Below are 18,192 nucleotides of genomic sequence, written 5' to 3'. Positions count from 1 at the left end.
TCATTTGCTTTCATTTTCAATGAAGGCGGAGAGCAAACACAGAGAAAGAGCCATAGTTGCTGCAACAGGCCCGCTCCTATGAATACAGTTGAGGGATGTGCTCTCACATCTCCAAAGGCCCAGGAAGACTTCCCTCCGAGCATCGTGCTGATGCTCCAAGGATCACAGACAAAACCTGACAATACCACCGGCTCCCACACGTGTCAGCCCGGATCTGGAGTGAAGGGGTGCGGCTGGGAGGCCTGAGGTGCAGGGGCCTGGGGTCCTCGCAGGCCTGGCACGAATCCTGCACCAGAGCGGCTGGCTCAGTGGCCGGTGTCCTGCCCCCAGCACCTCTGCCACGTGTCTCAGTCACAGCCAAGTGGTGACCAGCTCATTGCGCCCCCGCCCCACCCCAAGGGACAGGACTTGGACGCACACTCGACGAATCACACGCTCTGGTTGTCCCTCCGTCAGGGACACCGGGAGCAACGTGACCATGACCCTTAGCCGCGGACGACATCCGGGGACTGAGAGTAGGTCAATTTGTTGGCATCTTAATGAGATTCTAAAGGTTTCTGGCTCCTGTTCAGGTGAAAATCTTTTGCGTTTTAGACATTCCGACTGAATGCTAAATATTTTAAGCGAACGTCCACGCGCAGCAGGCAGGGCACAGTGAGGCAGTCTCGCGTGAGGTGGGCCTGGTTGAGATACCCCTGCCCGTCACCTTCCACCTCCCCCACACGCTGCTCTAGGTCACCCTGGAAACCGCTTTGATCCCCTCGCTGGACCTGTCACTGAGCCTGGCACTTCGGGAGGCCGCCTGGGTCCCCTTTACTGAACCGCATTTAGTAATAACTCTCTAACGTCCCCAGAGCTGGGTTTGACCCTCTAATTTGTGAATGAAGCGACCTGGGATCACACGTTTCTGGTTTTGCGATTTTAACTGTCTGGGCGAGGGCAGATTGTCACCTGAAGGCTTATGCCGAGCCATGGTCCCAGGAGACCGAGAATTAGCGTGTGCTGAGTGCTGCTTGGGGTGACACTAAGCCCCCAAACAATTTTTCAGGTAGGTTTCGTTTTCATTTTACAGACCTGAGGCTCAGAGCCTCCCGAATGTACCCAAGGCCACGTAACTACTAAGTGTCTAAATTGGGATAAGAGCTTAAGCCAGCTGACTTGGGATTCGGAACTCTGTTTATACTCTGTGCTGCAGCATGGAGCTTGGTCTCGTTCTTCTTCCCCTGGGGATAAAAATGTATATGAAACCGAGCGTGCAGGTTTGTGCGTTTACTGTTTCCTCTTCTGTCTGATACATTCGGTAACAAATACCGATTGCTCCATCAGCAGCCCGGAAGACAAAATTTTAGTACCTTCTTAGCAGATAGCAACTGCACTTACTTATTTTTTAATAGGGTTTAATTTTTAGAGCAGTCCTCGGTCCACAGAAAAATTGAATGGGAAGTAAAGAGATTTCCCACATACTCCCCTGCCCCCACACATGCGTAGCCTCCCCCATTACCAACGTCCCCCATCAGACTGGTACACGTGTACACATTATAATCATCCAGGGTCCATGGTTTGCATTAGGGCTCACTCTTCGTGGTGTATATTCGATGGGTTTGGGAAAACGTGTGACATGTATCCATCATTGTGGTGTCCTAAGAGTACAGTTGATACTTGAACAAGGTGGGGGTTAGGGGTGCCAACCCCCGTGCAGTGGAAGATCAGCATACAACTCTTGACTCCACGAAAACTTAACTACTAATAACCTACCGTTGACGAGAAGTCTTACCAATAACATAGTCAATTAACCCATATTTTGTACATTATCTGTGTTATATACTGTATTCCTACAATAAAGTAAGCTACAGAAAAGAAAAGGATTTTAAGAAAATCATAAGAAGGAGGAAATGCATTTACTTTACTGTACCGTACTTACTGGGAAAAATTTACATATAGATGGGCCCCCCGCCCAGTTGAACCTCGTGTTGCTTGAGGGTCATTTGTAGTTTCACTGCCCTAAGATTCCTCTGTGACCTGCCTATTCATCCCTCTCTCCCCCTAACCCTTGGCAACCACAGATCGTTTTACCGTCTCCATAGTTTTGCCTTTTCTAGAACGTCACATAGTTGGACCCATACAGTATGTAGCCTTTTCCGATTGGCTTCTTTCACTTATTGATAAGCAGTTGGGGTTCCTGCATGTCTTTTCATGGCCTGATAGCTCATTCCTTTTTGGCACCGAATAATATTCCATTGTCTGGAGGGACCACAGTTTATCCATCACCTAGTGAAGGACATCTTGGTGGCCTCCAAGCTTTGACCATTATGAATAAAGCCGCTATAAATTTCCATGGGTAGGTTTTTGTGTGCACATGTTTTCAGCTCCTTTGGGTAAATACCGAGGATTGCACTGGCTGGATCATATGTTTAGTTTTGTAAGAAACTGCTGAACTGTCTTCCAAAGTGGCTGCCCCATTGTTCGTTCCCACCAGCGATGAATGAGAGTTCCTGTTACTCCCCACCCTCACCCAGCATTTCGTGTTGTCAGTGTCTTAGATTTGGGTCCTTCCCATAGGTGCGTAGTGATATCTTGTTGTTTTAATTTGCACTTCCTCAATGACACGTGATGTTGAGCATCTCTTCATATGCTGATTTGCCATCTGTACTCAGCTTTGGTAAGGGGTTTGTGCAGCTATTTTCCCCATTTTTTAATCAAGTTCATTTTGTTATTGTTGAGTTTTTTTAAGTTTATTTTTTAATTGTGGCATATTGACCTAAGCTGTACCATCGTAACCATTGAAGTGTTCAGGAGTGTTAAGCATATTCACGTGGTTGTGCAACCAGTCTCCAGAACTCTTCATCTTAGGACACTGAAACTCTGTCCCCATGAAACAACCTGCACTTTCCCCCACCCCAGCCCCAGCCTCTGGAAACCACCAGTCTACACTGTATCTCTGTGAATTTTTGCCTGCACTAAGTTGTATTTCTAAAATAATATAATACATCTTCTTTTTTAGTATCAATTTTTTCCTTTCCAAAATGGAACGAAAAATCAAAGCTTTACATCTCTTACTTCCGGATGATCTGTTCGAGAGATGGAATGGCCTGTGTGGTCTGCTTCTCACTTAGTGCTGTGTTTCTGGGTCCCCCCGCCCCCCCGCCCCCGTCTCTCTGCAGTTCTCCCCGGGGTTCTTGCTGTGCCGGCCAAGGAGCATATGAGGAAGGTGGCAACAGGCAAAATAGTAGCAGTTGTCCTGAGTTCCTCGATGTCTACAAAGATGAGTGAAAAAGGATGAAGAGTACATATCCTAAGACAAGACGTGGTCATGGACCACTTGCTGGGTTTTTGGCAAATAGAAACCTAAACAAATACTGATGAGAGTGGGAAATACGGAGCATTTTGGAAGCCGTCTCAAGACAGCTGATCCTTTTTATGGGTGAGGCCGACCATGAGTCCATGAGTCAAAGGGACACCACCTTGTTTTTTTTTTTTAATGTTTATTTATTTTTGGGAGAGAGAGAGAAAGAGAGACAGAGTGAGAGTAGGGGAGGGGCAGAGAGAGAAGGAGACACAGAATCCACAGCAGGTTCCAGGCTCTGAGCTGTCAGCACAGAGCCTGACTCAGGTCTTGAACTCATGAACCACGAGATCATGACCTGAGCTGAAGTCGGACACTTAACCGACTGAGCCACCCAGGCGCCCCAAAGGGGCACAACCTTTTATTTTTATTTTTATTTATTTTTATTTTTTTCAGTATATGAAATTTATTGTCAAATTGGTTTCCATACAACACCCAGTGCTCATCCCAAAAGGGGGCACAACCTTTTAACTAACTTGTAAACACCTCACAAGGAAAGATAACTAAAGTACACATCTAAGGGGGTTCTAACACCTATCACGTTTCTCTCACTTTATATGTCTTGTTACTTTTGGATATCCTGGCTCAATATCTATTAAATGACACTGACTTCCCCAAAACCATTTGCTGTTTTCACAGTAACAGTTCATTAAATGGGTAGAAACAATCATTCCTATTTGCTTAGATGGTTTTCACATTTGCATAGGATATTTTACTTAGACTTGATTCTCACAGCAGCTTGGTGTGATAAGAAAAGTGTGGAGGTATTTGCATTTTCATTGCTATGGACATGAAGGGCTAGAGAGGCAAAGGAGTTTCTTATTGTCGTATGTTTAGTAAGTCAAAGAGTTCATACTCAAAGACAGGTCTCCAGGTTCAAAGTCTGGTGGGCTTCCCACAAAATAACCATCATTATAAAAGCCCTTATGGCTAGGGTGATAATTTTAGTCTTGTCTAATTTGTATCACATGAATGTACCTTTCATGAATAACCACAAATCATCAGAGATCCAAATAACTTTTAGTGTAATTAGGGCCGATGCAATATTTGAGACCTGCTTAATACTTTAAAAAGTGTGTGTGTGTGTGTGTGTGTGTGTGTGTGTTGAGAGCAACAGAGCTCAAGTTGGGAAGACGGAGAGCGAGAGAATGTCAAGCAGGCTCCACACCCAGTGCCCAGGACAGAGTTCAACACAGGGCTCTCACTACCATGAGATCGTGACCTGAGCCGAAATCAAGAGTTGGACGCTTAACCAACTGAACCACCTGGGGCCCCCAAAAGTATTTGTTTTTTTTTTATCTCAAATTTAACTTGATATCCTTTATTTTTTTCCTAAACCTGGCCACTCTAATTCTTATGACATCAGTCAGATCCCCACCCAGTTGTATATATTTCTATATCCCTATATGGACTTGCATCGTTTTTAGTCTTTTTAATCTTTTTTGTCTTCATTTGGTTTATCTCAAAGTGCTTTCTATTTTTTCTTGTGGTTTCTTCTTTGATCATTGGTTATTCAGGAATGTATTATTAAAATTTCCACATCTTTGTAAATTTCCCCAATTTTTTTTTGTTACTGATTTCTAATTTCATTTCACTGTAGTCAGTCATTTTGTATGATTGTACTCCTTTTTAACTTTTTGATTGTTTTGTGGCCTGGCATATGGTCTCTCCTGAAGAATATTTCATGGACATTGAGAAAATGTACATCCTGCAACTGTTGAGTGTTTTATGGGTGTCTGTTAGGTCTAATTGGCTTCTAACGTCGTTTAAATCTTCTATTTCCTTGTGGATCTTCTGTCTAGTTATTCTATCCATTATTGATAACAGGATAATGAAGTTTCCAACTGTTAGAGTTTAATTGTCTACTTCTCCCTTCACTTCTCTGAGTTTTCCCTTCATGTAATTTAAGGGTTTATCATTAGGTGCATATATTTATAATTATTATGTTCTCTGATGGTGCGACCCTTTACAATTTTTAATCTCTAGTAACAATTTTTATCTTCAAGATTATCTCGTCTAATATTACTTTACCTCCGCCAGCTCTCTTTTGGATACTCTTTGCATAGGGTATCTCTTTCCGTCCTTCAATTTTCAATTTATTTTGGATCTTTGAATCTAAAATGTGTCTCTTGGAGATGGCATTATGCATCATGTGTTTTCATGGTAGTTGAGTCATGTGTTTTCTTTTTTGGAAATCCATATTGCCAATCTCTACCTTTTGATTGAAGTGCATTTATAGTTAATGTAATCACTACTTAGGTAGGATTTACATCTGCCACTTTGGTATTTCTTTTCTATGTGTCTTATGTCTTATTTATTCTTCTGTTTCTTCATTACTACCTTTTGTGTGTGTGTCAAATAGATATTCTCTAATACCACTTAAGTTCCCTTGTTATTTATTTTACTGTACTTTTATTTTTTTTAATTTTTTTTTTAACGTTTATTTATTTTTGAGACAGAGAGAGACACATCATGAATGGGGGAGGGGCAGAGAGAGAGGGAGACACAGAATCAGAAGCAGGCTCCAGGCTCTGAGCCATCAGCCCAGAGCCCGATGCGGGGCTCGAACTCGCGGACCGCGAGATCGTGACTTGAGCTGAAGTCGGACGCTTAACCGACTGAGCCACCTAGGCGCCCCGATTTTACTGTACTTTTAAAAAAGTTATTTTCTTAGTATTTTCCCTAGTAATTATAATTAACATCTTAACACAATCTGACGAATTAATATGACCTTAATTATTATTATTTTTTAATTTTTTTTTCAACGTTTTTTTTTTTAATTTATTTTTGGGACAGAGAGAGACAGAGCATGAACGGGGGAGGGGCAGAGAGAGAGGGAGACACAGAATCAGAAACAGGCTCCAGGCTCCGAGCCATCAGCCCAGAGCCCGATGCGGGGCTCGAACTCCCGGACCGCGAGATCGTGACCTGGCCGAAGTCGGACGCTTAACCGACTGCGCCACCCAGGCGCCCCAATATGACCTTAATTATAATAGTATACAAAAACTTTGCTCCATTTTAGCTCTGTTCACCTCCCTCCTTCTATTAATGTCATACAACTTACATCTTCAGACATTCTGAACTCATCAACATAGTTTTATAATTCTTGCCTTATGCAGTTGTCTTTTAAATCAGATAGCAAAATAAAATAGTTACGAGCAAAAATATATTCATAGTACCTTTCACATTTACCTCCATAGTTATCTTTTACCAGGGCCCTTTATTTCTCTGATGGAACTAAGTTACTCTCTACTTTCCTCTCAGTTTAATCTGAGTGACTGCGTTTAGTTTTTCTGGTAGGGTAGGTATGCTAGCGATGAGTTCTTTCATTTTTTTTGTTTATCTGTGATTATCTTCAGTTTGTCTTTGTTTTTTCTTTTTGTTTTTGTTTTCAAAGATAGTGGCAGTGGCTGTAAAGTTCTTGATTGGTAATCTTTTTCTTTCAACAGTCTGAATATGTCATCCACTGATTTGTCGAGATATAGATATAGAGATAGAGACAGAGATACATATACATATACATATACATATACATATACATATACATAGATATAGATATCTTTGAGTTTATCCTACTGAGAGTTCATTGAGCATGTATATGTAAAATAGTGTTTTCAAAAGTTTGGGAAGTTTTTGGCCATTATTTCTTCAAATATTCTTCCTGGCCCTTTCACTGACTCTGCCTTCCTTCTGGGACTACCATGATGTGTATGTTGCTACCCCTAATGGTGTCACACAGGTTTCTAAAGCTTTGTTTATTTCTCTTCATGCTGTTCTCTTTCTGTTCACCAGGCTGGATAATCCCAATTGATTGACCGGTATCCAAATTCCCTCTTTCTTCTGCCAGTTCAAATCTGCTATGGAGCCCCTCTAGTGAATTTTTCGTTTCAGTATATACTTTTCAACCCAAATTTATATTTGGTTCTTTTTAATAGTTTCTGTCTCATTATTGATATTCTGTACCTGATGAGACATCATTTTATTACTTTCTTTTAAACATTTTTAAGTTTATTTATTTGAGGGAGAGAGAGAGAGAGAGAGAGAGAGAGAGAGAGAGAGAGAGAGAACATGAGTGGAGGAAGGACAGAGAGAGAGAGAGAGAGAGAAAGAGAGAATCTCAAGCAGGCTCTGCACTCTGTGCCCGTCCTGAGCCTGACGTGGGGCTTAGTCTCACAACTGTGATATCATGACCTGAGCTGAAGTCAAGAGTCAGACATTTAATGACCTGAGCCACCCAGGCACCCCACTTTGTTTTAATTCTTTAGGTATGGCTTCCTTTAGTGATTTGAACATATTTTTAAAAGATGATTTAAGGTCCTTGTTTAGTAAATCCAACATCTGGACTTCCTTTAGGATGGTTCTATGTTAGTTACTTTTTTCCAGTGCATGGAATATATATATATATATATATATATAATTGTCTCACAAATTTTTTTATGGAAACTAGATGTTTTAAATATTAAGTACCCAGAAAAATAAATAAATAAATAAATAAATACGAAGTATCCAGATTTTCTTCTCCTTGGGATCCGTTATTGTTGCTGTTCTTGCTATGTGCTCGTTTAGTGACTTTCCGAATTAATTCCACGAACCATGCATTCTTTGTCACTTGCACCTACGGAAGTCTCTGCTCAGTTAGCTAGCGGTTGCCAAATGGTTGGAGAGAGATGTCCTCAAACGCAGTGAAACAGTAAGTCCCCCAGGCTTTCGTGAGGCCCTCTGTGTGTGTTGAGCCACACCTGCCGTATTCTGTTTCCATCTCTGCCTTCGCTTTCCCTCCCTGCTCGTATGTCACCTCAGTGTCAGCCAGAGGTGAGCGATTAAGCCTTCTAAGCGCTTGCCTAGACGTACCCACCACCCTGCACGTGCATGTGGCCTTGTGGATTCTCAGGAATAGGTCACAGCTTTACAAAGGCCCCCGAAGACATCTCATTCCCCAGCATCTCCTTTTATGTTTTTTGTTCAGCATCTTGTTGGTCTTAACTGGTATCACTACCACACGCAGCTGTAATGGCAAACAGTTGCCCCTGACTGTGTTTACAGATGCCCTGGGGATGCAGCTCTTTGCATAGAACTTACTCCAAATCAGGTCGAATAGAGACAGGTCTTGAGAATGCAGGTTTTCAGAGAGATTCCAGACAGCCTTAAAAATAACAGTTGTCTTGAGGGTGGCTTCAGGGGGGCTTCAGACTCATTCTGCCCCTTCTTGTGGCCGCTAGGTTGCTGTTTTTCACATGTATCAATGTATAAAGCGGTTGTTTTCCAAGGCTACTGTGGCGCTGGGAAGAGCAGTGAATAGGAACAGGGCAAGTTGAAATGTCACAAAGCTCACTGTTCTTACTGAGACTCAGTCATAGTCCTTGAGGAAATACTGCACGAACCATTGCAATGCTTTGATTAGTTTATAGAGTTCTGAAAAACTTGTTTTTCACAAATTTTGCCAATTTCTCATTTTCTTTGTGGAGGTTTTTGGAAGGCCTTACTCCACCATTCTGGAAGTGCTTCTCCAAAACTGACCTACCTTTCTTTCTTTCTTTCTTTCTTTCTTTCTTTCTTTCTTTCTTTCTTTCTATTTCTTTTATTCTTTATTTTTGAGAGAGAGAGCAAATGAGCAAGCACAAGCAGGGGAGGGGCAGAGAGAGAGGGAGACACAGAATCCAAAGCAGATTCCAGGCTCCGAGCTGTCAGCACAGAGCCCAACATGGGGCTCAAACCCACAAACGGTGACATCATGACTTGAGCTGAAGTCAGAGGCTTAACTGACTGAGCCACCCAGGCGCCCCCCCCCTTACTCTTTTCAATCTCTTCTTTTTTTTTTAATGCTTATTTATTTTTGAGAGAGAGGGACAGAGCGGGAGCAGGGGAGGGACAGAGAGAGAGGGAGACACAGAGTCTGAAGCAGACTCCAGACCCTGAGCTGTCAGCACAGAGCCCGATGCGGGGCTTGAACTCATTGACTGCAAAATCATGACCTGAGCCGAAGTCGGACGCTCAACCGACTGAGCCACCGAGGAGCCCCATCCAATACTGACCTTTTTAAGGGGCTTTTTAGAGATCGTACCTTCAGTCCCAGAAGGAATCATAGCCATATGATATTTTCAGGCATCCTGACAGTTCTCTGAGGACAGCAGTTTTGGGAAGGGGATGCTTAGTGCTTCTGGGATCAGTTAAAAGCATTAGATACTTGGGTGCCTGCCTGGCTCAGTTGGTAGAGCAGGTGACTCTTGATCCCAGGGTCATGAGTTCAAAAGCCCCACGTTGGGTGTAGAGCTTGCTTAAATAAATAAATAATGGCATTCAAAATAAAATGAAACGATAGCATTAAAGACAAAAGCATTAGATATTTATTGCACTTAATTTTTCACACCCCCAGTAGGCTTTTATTACTTCCTTGCTGCTGCGTATAGTCACTAAACGGTTATAATTGGTATTACCTGAATAATAAGAAAAGATAATGGTTTACATTTCCAAATAGTAAGAGGCAGAGTTTTGAAAACAGTCGTGATAATGAAGTACAACGGGAAGCTATTAAGAGTGATAGAACTTATGAGACTAATTTATTCTTTATTTTTATTTATTTATTTATTTATTTATTTATTTATTTATTTATTTATTTTTTAATGTTTATTTATTTCTGAGACAGAGAGAGACAGAGCATGAGTAGGGGAGGGGCAGAGAGAGAGGGAGACACGGAATCAGAAGCAGGCTCCAGGCTCTGAGCTGTCAGCACAGAGCCCGACGCGGGGCTCGAACTCACAGACCGCGAGATCATGACCCGGGCTGAAGTCGGACGCGTAACCGACTGAGCCACCCAGGCGCCCCTTTATTTTTATTTTTAAAAAATGTTTATTTATTTTTGAGAGAGAGAGAGAGCACGCAAGTGGGGAAGGGGCAGAGAGAGAGAGGAAGAGACGGAGAATCCCCAGAAGGCTCAACACTGCTAGTGCAGAGCCCAACGTGGGGCTTGAACCTACGCACCATGAGATCATGACCTGAGCCGAAACCAAGAGTTGGACGCCTGACCGACTGAGCCACCCAGGCACCCCCAAGAATAATTTAAGTATAAGATTATTCAAAGATAATTAATTACAGAGCCCAACCATAGAATCTGTTAGAAATAGGCTAATAGAGCAAAATGTAGAAAAACTCTACACCAGAGAATGTTCTCTGTTGACCTCTGACTCCTGAATACATATTGTTCTATTAATATACTAGTTATTCCCCTTCCAAATGCCACATGCTTGGAAGCCTAATGGGTCTACATGTTTTAGTTGTAGTTTATAAAGAAGCAGCCGTTTTTAGTAACCATATTGAGGTGTTTTTATGTGGAGGTTTTATACTCCATAGACTCTCCTATGTGGGCTTACTGAAAAAGCTAGTAAGAACAAAATGATTGCTTCAGGGGCACCTGGGTGGCTCAGGCGGTTGAGCATCTGACTTCGGCTCAGGTCATGATCTCCCGGTTTGTGGGTTCGAGCCCCACATCGGGCTCTGTGCTGACGGCTCAGCACCTGGAGCCTGCCTCGGATTCTGTGTCTCCCTCTCTCTCTGCCCCTCCCCTGCTCACGCTCTGTCTCTCTCTCAGAAATTAATAAATATTAAAAAAAAATAAAATTAAAGGGGCGCCTGGGTGGCGCAGTCGGTTAAGCGTCCGACTTCAGCCAGGTCGCGATCTCGCGGTCCGTGAGTTCGAGCCCCGCGTCGGGCTCTGGGCTGATGGCTCGGAGCCTGGAGCCTGTTTCAGATTCTGTGTCTCCCTCTCTCTCTGCCCCTCCCCCGTTCATGCTCTGTCTCTCTCTGTCCCAAAAATAAATAAACGTTGAAAAAAAAATTAAATTAAATTAAATTAAAAAAAGAATGAAAAGACTGCTTGAGTAAGCTTGGAATGCTGACATTAAGTTGAATTTTTAAACGTGTGGTATCGGCTCCCTAACAATAAAGATGACCATTTCCTTTCAGATAGACTCTGAGAGCACAATAGCAGATTCAGGTAATTTATCTTCTTTTTCTAGAGCATCCTGCTAAAACAGTAAGTGATCACATTTTTTTAGCAAGGTCACATTTTACTTGCATTACTCTCCAAAGCAATAAACAATCCATCCATCTTCCCACCAGACCCTAAAAACCCAAAACCAACAAAAAAAAACCCCTATATTTCATGGGGTTAAAAGGTCAGCCTCACTGAGAAACACCAATGGAATCTGCTGTTTCTCTTTGTGACTGAGCCTGATTTTTTTCAAATCTATTATATAAAGGGTGAAAATAATCATCTTTGGGTTCACTCAAGCTGGTCATTCTTCCTGAATTGAATAAAAAGTCAGGAAATGAGGAAATTCACTTTCCACTCACCAACATCTCACTGTTCTGTGCCGTTAGGAATGCCAATACTCTTCAGCAATTTGCCAGCTTTTAGAAGAGACCCCATCGTTAGTGATCCAGATTTTCTGGAGGTAAATGTCCACCTGAAAGTTGAGACGGACCCTGGGATACAACAGTCTACTAAGTGGCTCCGACAAAAATGCAAAGTTCAGGCACATTTCAGATATATCCCAAAGAACAGCCAGAAGGTCTGGCCCAGACGCTCCTCTGACGTCTCACTGACTTGTCTCTTTTCTGCTAAACGGAGCAGTTGTGGGAAAAGACAGAACCACACAGAAGAAGTGAAATCTTTGGCTTTGAGAAAACTGCTAAGCAGGTTTGTTTTAAGCACTTTGAATGTTTTGTAATGTTACAATTTTAAGAAAAGCCTGGCTGCTTTCAGAGCAGAGAATCAAGTTTCTAACATTAAAATGAAGGACAAATACATAAGGAAAAAGCCAGGCTGTGATAATCATACTTCGAACACTTTCTCACAGAACTGTATGAATCAGCCAGGATGCTTGTTAAAAACACAGCTTCCTGGGTCTTTTCCTGCCCTCATAAACTTTAGGGAACTCTAGGACTCGGGATTTGAATTTTAAGTTGGAATTTTATACAGTCTAAAGTTTGAGAACCACGAAGAAGTCCTATTTTCTGCTTATAAGCACTTTAATATTCCAGTTAACCCAAGAGTTAAAAATAAAACTAGCTTAGGGAGACTGGGTAGCTCAGTCGGGTAAGCATCTTGATTTTTGGCTCAGGTCATGATCTCACGGCTTGTGAGTTTGAGCCCCACATCAGGCACTGACAGTGCAGAACCTGCTTGGGATTCTCTCTCCCCTTCTCTCTCTCTCTCTCTCTCTCTGTCTCAAAATAAATATATAAACTATAAAAATAAAAAAAATAAAGCCAGCTTCTAGCACAGACTAAATACTAAGTATGTCTCTCCTTTCTTAACTATCATAACCTGGATTTTTTCTTTATGCAGCTCTCACTTAGGCTCTTCTAAAGTATCTTCCTAACTTGGTTGGTCTTCTCTGTAAAGATGTTCACTTCTCCATAATTTTTTCGCACTTTCTTCGTGTTCATTTGTCTTCTCAAACTCAAAAAAGCCAACCTTGCTATTCATGCTGTGCTTGCCGCATGGCAAAAGTTAAGGGCAGTTCTAGAATCACCCAGAACTAGAGCTGGGAACATTTCTGTCTATGCTAATATTAAAAGGACAAGTGACTAAGTACGGGTCCCCGCGTCTCTCAATTACCCACATAGGAGCTGAGCTGAGTCACTGCATCTAAACTGCGACATCTTTCCCCTCATGGCAGCCATGTTGAGTGAAGAGTAGAGCACAGGTCACTCGATCTCAAACATCCACCGGCATAGGATCAAAAGAGACATTCCTGGGCTCCAACCGCCCAGCTTCTGATCGCTGAATGTGGAATGGGAGCCAGGTATCTGTCTTTTTCAAGCACACTTCCCACCCTAGGTGACTCTAGAATCTAGAGTCAACCTTTGGGCAAACTTTCATAGAGAAATTTAACTCCTATATTCAAGGGTAGCTTTGCAGTTCCTACCAAATTTCTCACTGGGGAAAATTGCAGTGGAGTAAAGAGAACCTACTTCATACACCTAACAGCCATCTGAGAACAGGCCTGTGAGGCACTCTCAGGCCCCCGTGAATCACAACGCGTGAACCTCTCAGGACAAATCTGACTTGCGAATCACAGTTCGAGTGAGTTTAAGTGGCAATCACTGAAGCTTGTATAATATTGATTTATATGTGTGACAAAGAAAGATGTACTTGACAATATGAATTTATTGGGACCTTAACAAAAATGTGTGCTTACTTTTTTTTTGAGGGGGATTTTTGACACAAGTAGTTCTCCCCTCTACCCCTTATAATCTTCCATTCCCCACCCCCAGACACACTCACATCCGTGATACCCTCAGGTGCACTTTGGCATTTTATAGTTCTAGATGTAAAACTTAAGGATATTATTAACAACTCTGAACTCAAGCATATGGCTTCTCAGTAAATGTTTCTAATGGTTGTAAGAAACGGGCCAGAATGCATAATCATTGATATCGCAAAAGCATTTTTTGTCAATCAGTGAAGGCTGAAGAAACATTGGCTTTAAGTAAAATGCCAAAAAAAAAAAAAAGGGAAGATTTCTTGTCTGCATTGAGATTTTAAATTTTTTTTTAATGTTTATTTATTTTTGAGACCGAGAGAGACAGAGCATGAACGGGGGAGGGTCAGAGAGAGAGGGAGACACAGAATCTGAAACAGGCTCCAGGTTCTGAGCAGTCAGCACAGAGCCCGACGCGAGGCTCGAACTCACGGACCGCGAGATCGTGACCTGAGCCGAAGTCGGATGCTTAACCGACTGAGCCACCCAGGCGCCCCGAGATTTTAATAGAAATATAAAAAATAAGTAGTTGTAGCTATTTTCTTGAAAGATGAAATATGAGGAGCCGTGTTGTTTTCTTCTCTTAGCCAATCGCTCACTCATACACCTGGGGTCCCTGAGAGAATCTGACATCCTCTGGAGGTATTAGACCTCTTCCACACCGCGCTCTCCTGGGCCCAGGGATGCTGCCCTCTGGAGTGTGCGTGTGTGTCTGACATTCCCAGCATTTGGGAGCCCCACTCTTGATGAGGTATATACACAGGCCTTAGGGGAGACATATGGCCCCAGTCGCACTCAGATGGCCTCTCCGCATCCCGGATGTTGCTCTAGTGGTACAGGTTCACTCTTCGGAGGTGCCGATCGAATGGTGGATGTCAGCGTAGGCCGGACTCCTAGGTTCCAGGAACATTCTGGAACAGACCTAGGACATAGGATTTCGGAGAATAACACAAACACTATTGCATTGTATCTATTGTGTTCTGTGACTTCAGTCATAGAAACGTCTGTGTATTTCTAGGTAACGTGATCATGAGGACTTTGCGAGTGCGTGGCGTCTAGTAGTGGGAACCTGAAGTTAGCACAGAAAATGCAGGTTTGGGTACATTTAATGATTCTGCCTGCGTAGTTCTGCTTGCTCAAATAGTCGTGAAAAGCACATGAACATTTTTGGAGAGAACTGGGTAACTTGAAAACTCTCCCAGCACGCGATATCTCAAAACGGGGGTGGGGGTGGGGGTGGGGGTGGGGGTGGGGAAGGGTAGAATAGGATACGGCAAAGTCATGTGATGTGACTAAGTTAAAAGAAGGGCGCACAGATGTTTGCTACTACAGTCCCTGCTTTTTCAGTATGCTTTGAATATCCAGAAGAAGTAAGTAAGGCTCGCATTTGGGAGAGCCTTTTCAAACTCATCATGCAGCCACCTTACCACCCCATATACGTTCGAATTACCAAAAAACGGAAAATGACAAGGGTCAGCGAAGATGTGGAGAAATCGGAGCCCTTGTGCACTGCCGGTGGGAAAGTAACATGGCACGGTTGCTATGGAAAACAGTATGGAGGTTCCTCAAAAAATTAAAAACAGGATTACCGTATGATCCAGCGATTCTACTTCTGGGTATTTACCCAAAAGAATTTGAAAGCGGGGTCTTGAAAAAATATCTATACACTCATGTTAATAGTAGCATTATTCACCATAGCTAAAATATGGAAGCAAGCTAAGTGTCCGTCAGTGGATGAACGGACCAAACATACAGCGGAATATTCTTCAGCCCAAAGGAGAAAGAAGTCCTGTCATATGCTACAATAGGAAGAAACGAGAACTAAGCCAGTCACAAAGGAAGAAATACTGCGTGATTCCACTTACGTATAAAGTAGCTACAGTAATCAAACTCCTAGAGACAGAAGGTAGAATGGCGGTTGCCAAGGCCTGGGGTGAGGGGGAGTGGGGAATTGTTGCTTAGTGAGTTTCATTTTTGCAAGATGAAAGGAGTTCTGGAGATTGCTTGCACGACAATGTGAATGTACATACCACAACTGAGAGCTGTATGCTTAAACGTGTTTAAGATGGTAAACGTCATGTGTATTTCATCGCAATTAATCATTAAACAAAATTTTAAGCCCACCTTAGATAATCAACAAAATTATCCTGGGTATTGGATGAATCCACAAACTCTTCTCCTCTGGGGATACATAGCTCAAAACAATGGACTGGGAACATATCCTCCTTTCTCTACATAAAAATTTGGCTCCCAAGGTTAACATTCCCGGTTATGTTCCCATATGTTCTCATTCCCAAAGGAGTCTTCCCTTCCTAGAGAAGTGCTTTTGATCAGTTCAGTGTCGAAGTTCTTGTTCCTATCTTTGAAATGGGTCTTGTCTGGTAGTACCAGACCCACAACACTGTATGTCTCCAGACCCTCTTTATCAACCATGCTCTCGAGACAAGAGCCTCGATATCAGGGCTCAAGCCAGAGCTCTTTATTCCAGAAGAAATATAATAACGTGATAACTATGCCTGAGAAGCTGTTTGGGTTACTTCCCATCCTACCCTTCTTTAAGTGTACAATTCAGGGGTGTTAGCAGATTCACAAGGTCTGACCCCATGACATTTCATCACCCCAAATGGAAACCCAAACCTGTCATCAGTAACTCTGCATTCCTTCTCAGCCCAGGCCCTGGCAATCATTAATATGTTTTGTCTCTCTGGATTTGCCTATCCTGGGCATTTTATATAGATGGACTCCTACAACATGTGGCCTTTTGTGACTAGCGTCTTTCACTTAGAATAATATTTTCAGGGTTCACCCATATCACTTTATTCCTTTTTATGGCCAAATAATATTATTGTATTGTATATCACACTGTGCTTATCCATGCATCTGTTACTGGATATCTGGGTTATTTCTACTTTGGGGCAATTATTAGTAATGATGTTGTTTGCAAGTTTTCGGTAGGCATATATTTTCAGTTCTATTGGGTATATACCTAGGAGTGGAATTGCTGGATGGTATGTTAACTCCCTGTGTAACTTTTTGAGGAGCTGGCAAACTGTTTCCCAAGTCAGTTGTACCCTTTTCCATTCCTACTGGCAATGTATGAGGACTCCAACTTCTTAGCATCCTTGCAGACACTTGCTCTGTCATCATTTTGATTATAGTCATGCTAGCAGGTGTGAAGTGACATCTGGCTGTGGTCTTGATTTGCAGTTCCCTAGTGAGTAATGCCACTGAGTGACTTTTCACAGGCTTATCGGCCATTTGTATATCTTCTTTGGACAAATACCTATTCAAAAACTTTGCCAATTTTTTAACTGGGTTATTTGTCTTTTTATGATTGAGTTGTAGATCTTCTTTGTGTATTCTGATTACTAGTCCCTTATCCAATATATACAATTTGCAAGTATTTTCTCCCATTCCATGGGCTCTGTTTTTACTTTCTTGATGTGTTACTTGAAGCACAAGAGTTTTTAATTTTGATGAAGTCCAATTTATCTATGTTTGTCTTTTGTTGATTGTACTTTAGGTGCCATATCTAAGAAACCATTGCCTAATTAATCCAAGGTTACAAAGATTTACACCTACGTTTTCTTCTAGGAGTTTTATAGCTTAGGCTTGTATGTTTAGGTCTACGATTTGAGATAATTTTTGTAGATAGTATGAGATAGGTATCCAACTTCATTCCTTTGCATGTGGTTAAACCAGTTTTCCCAGCACCATCTGTTGAAAAGACTATTCTTTCCTGATTAGATAGACTTGTCATTGTTGTTGAAAATTAACTGGCCATAAATCTATGAGACTATGAGTATTCGTTTGAAAAACAAAACAAAAACCATGTGGTCTTAAATTTGAATTGGAAATACTCGTACAAACTCATGAGATACCTCATCTTTAAAAAAAAAATTTTTTTTTAATGTTTTATTTGTTTGCGAGACAGAGCGAGACAGAGCATGAGCAGGGGAGGGGCAGAGAGAGAGGGAGACACAGAATCCGAAGTAGGCTCCAGGCTCCGAGCTGTCAGCACAGAGCCCGATGCGGGGCTCAAACCCACGAACCGTGAGATCGTGACCTGAGCTGAAGTCAGACGCTTAACCAACTGAACCACCCAGACGCCCCGATACCTCATCTTTAAAGATAAAACAGTTCCTAATTTTGTTCACTGATGTGGCCTAGAAATAATGGCCAAGCCCGTTACAGAGTATCCTTAGGATCCACATTGAGGTCTTGAAATATCTTTTCCCTCTTAAAGAAATCGGAGCTTCTGGGAAGAACGGTTGCTCCAGGTGTGAGTTAAGAAATGTAAAAAGATGACCCTGAACAGCTTCTCATTTCGGGTGGCCCCGAAGCTGTCCCAGATTACCAGGGCAACGTCAAAAGGACTCTGGAGCCAGCTTGAGGACGTTCCCACTGAACAAAGATGGGACAATTTGAATTTTACAATGAATGTTAATTGCAGTTGGTTGAAACTCATATTTAAATCCATGAGCTCACAATGATACTTAAAAAAAAAACTAGATGGTCACCGATAGAGGAGGAACCAATAGATAGATAGAGGAGGAATGGGGAACCAATTCATTATCCTGAAAA

General features: G+C 42.3%; 1 protein-coding gene across 1 annotated transcript in view; it reads left to right on the top strand.

Annotated features, from left to right (window-relative positions):
• SPATA13 (spermatogenesis associated 13) overlaps positions 1-18,192 on the top strand; it is a 350,239-nt gene that overhangs the window by 105,480 nt on the left and 226,567 nt on the right. The window lies entirely within an intron of this gene.

The sequence above is a fragment of the Prionailurus viverrinus genome, chromosome A1 (assembly GCF_022837055.1).
Source record: "Prionailurus viverrinus isolate Anna chromosome A1, UM_Priviv_1.0, whole genome shotgun sequence".
Taxonomy (NCBI): Eukaryota; Metazoa; Chordata; class Mammalia; order Carnivora; family Felidae; genus Prionailurus; species Prionailurus viverrinus.
This window is presented reverse-complemented; position numbering and strand designations above follow the sequence as displayed.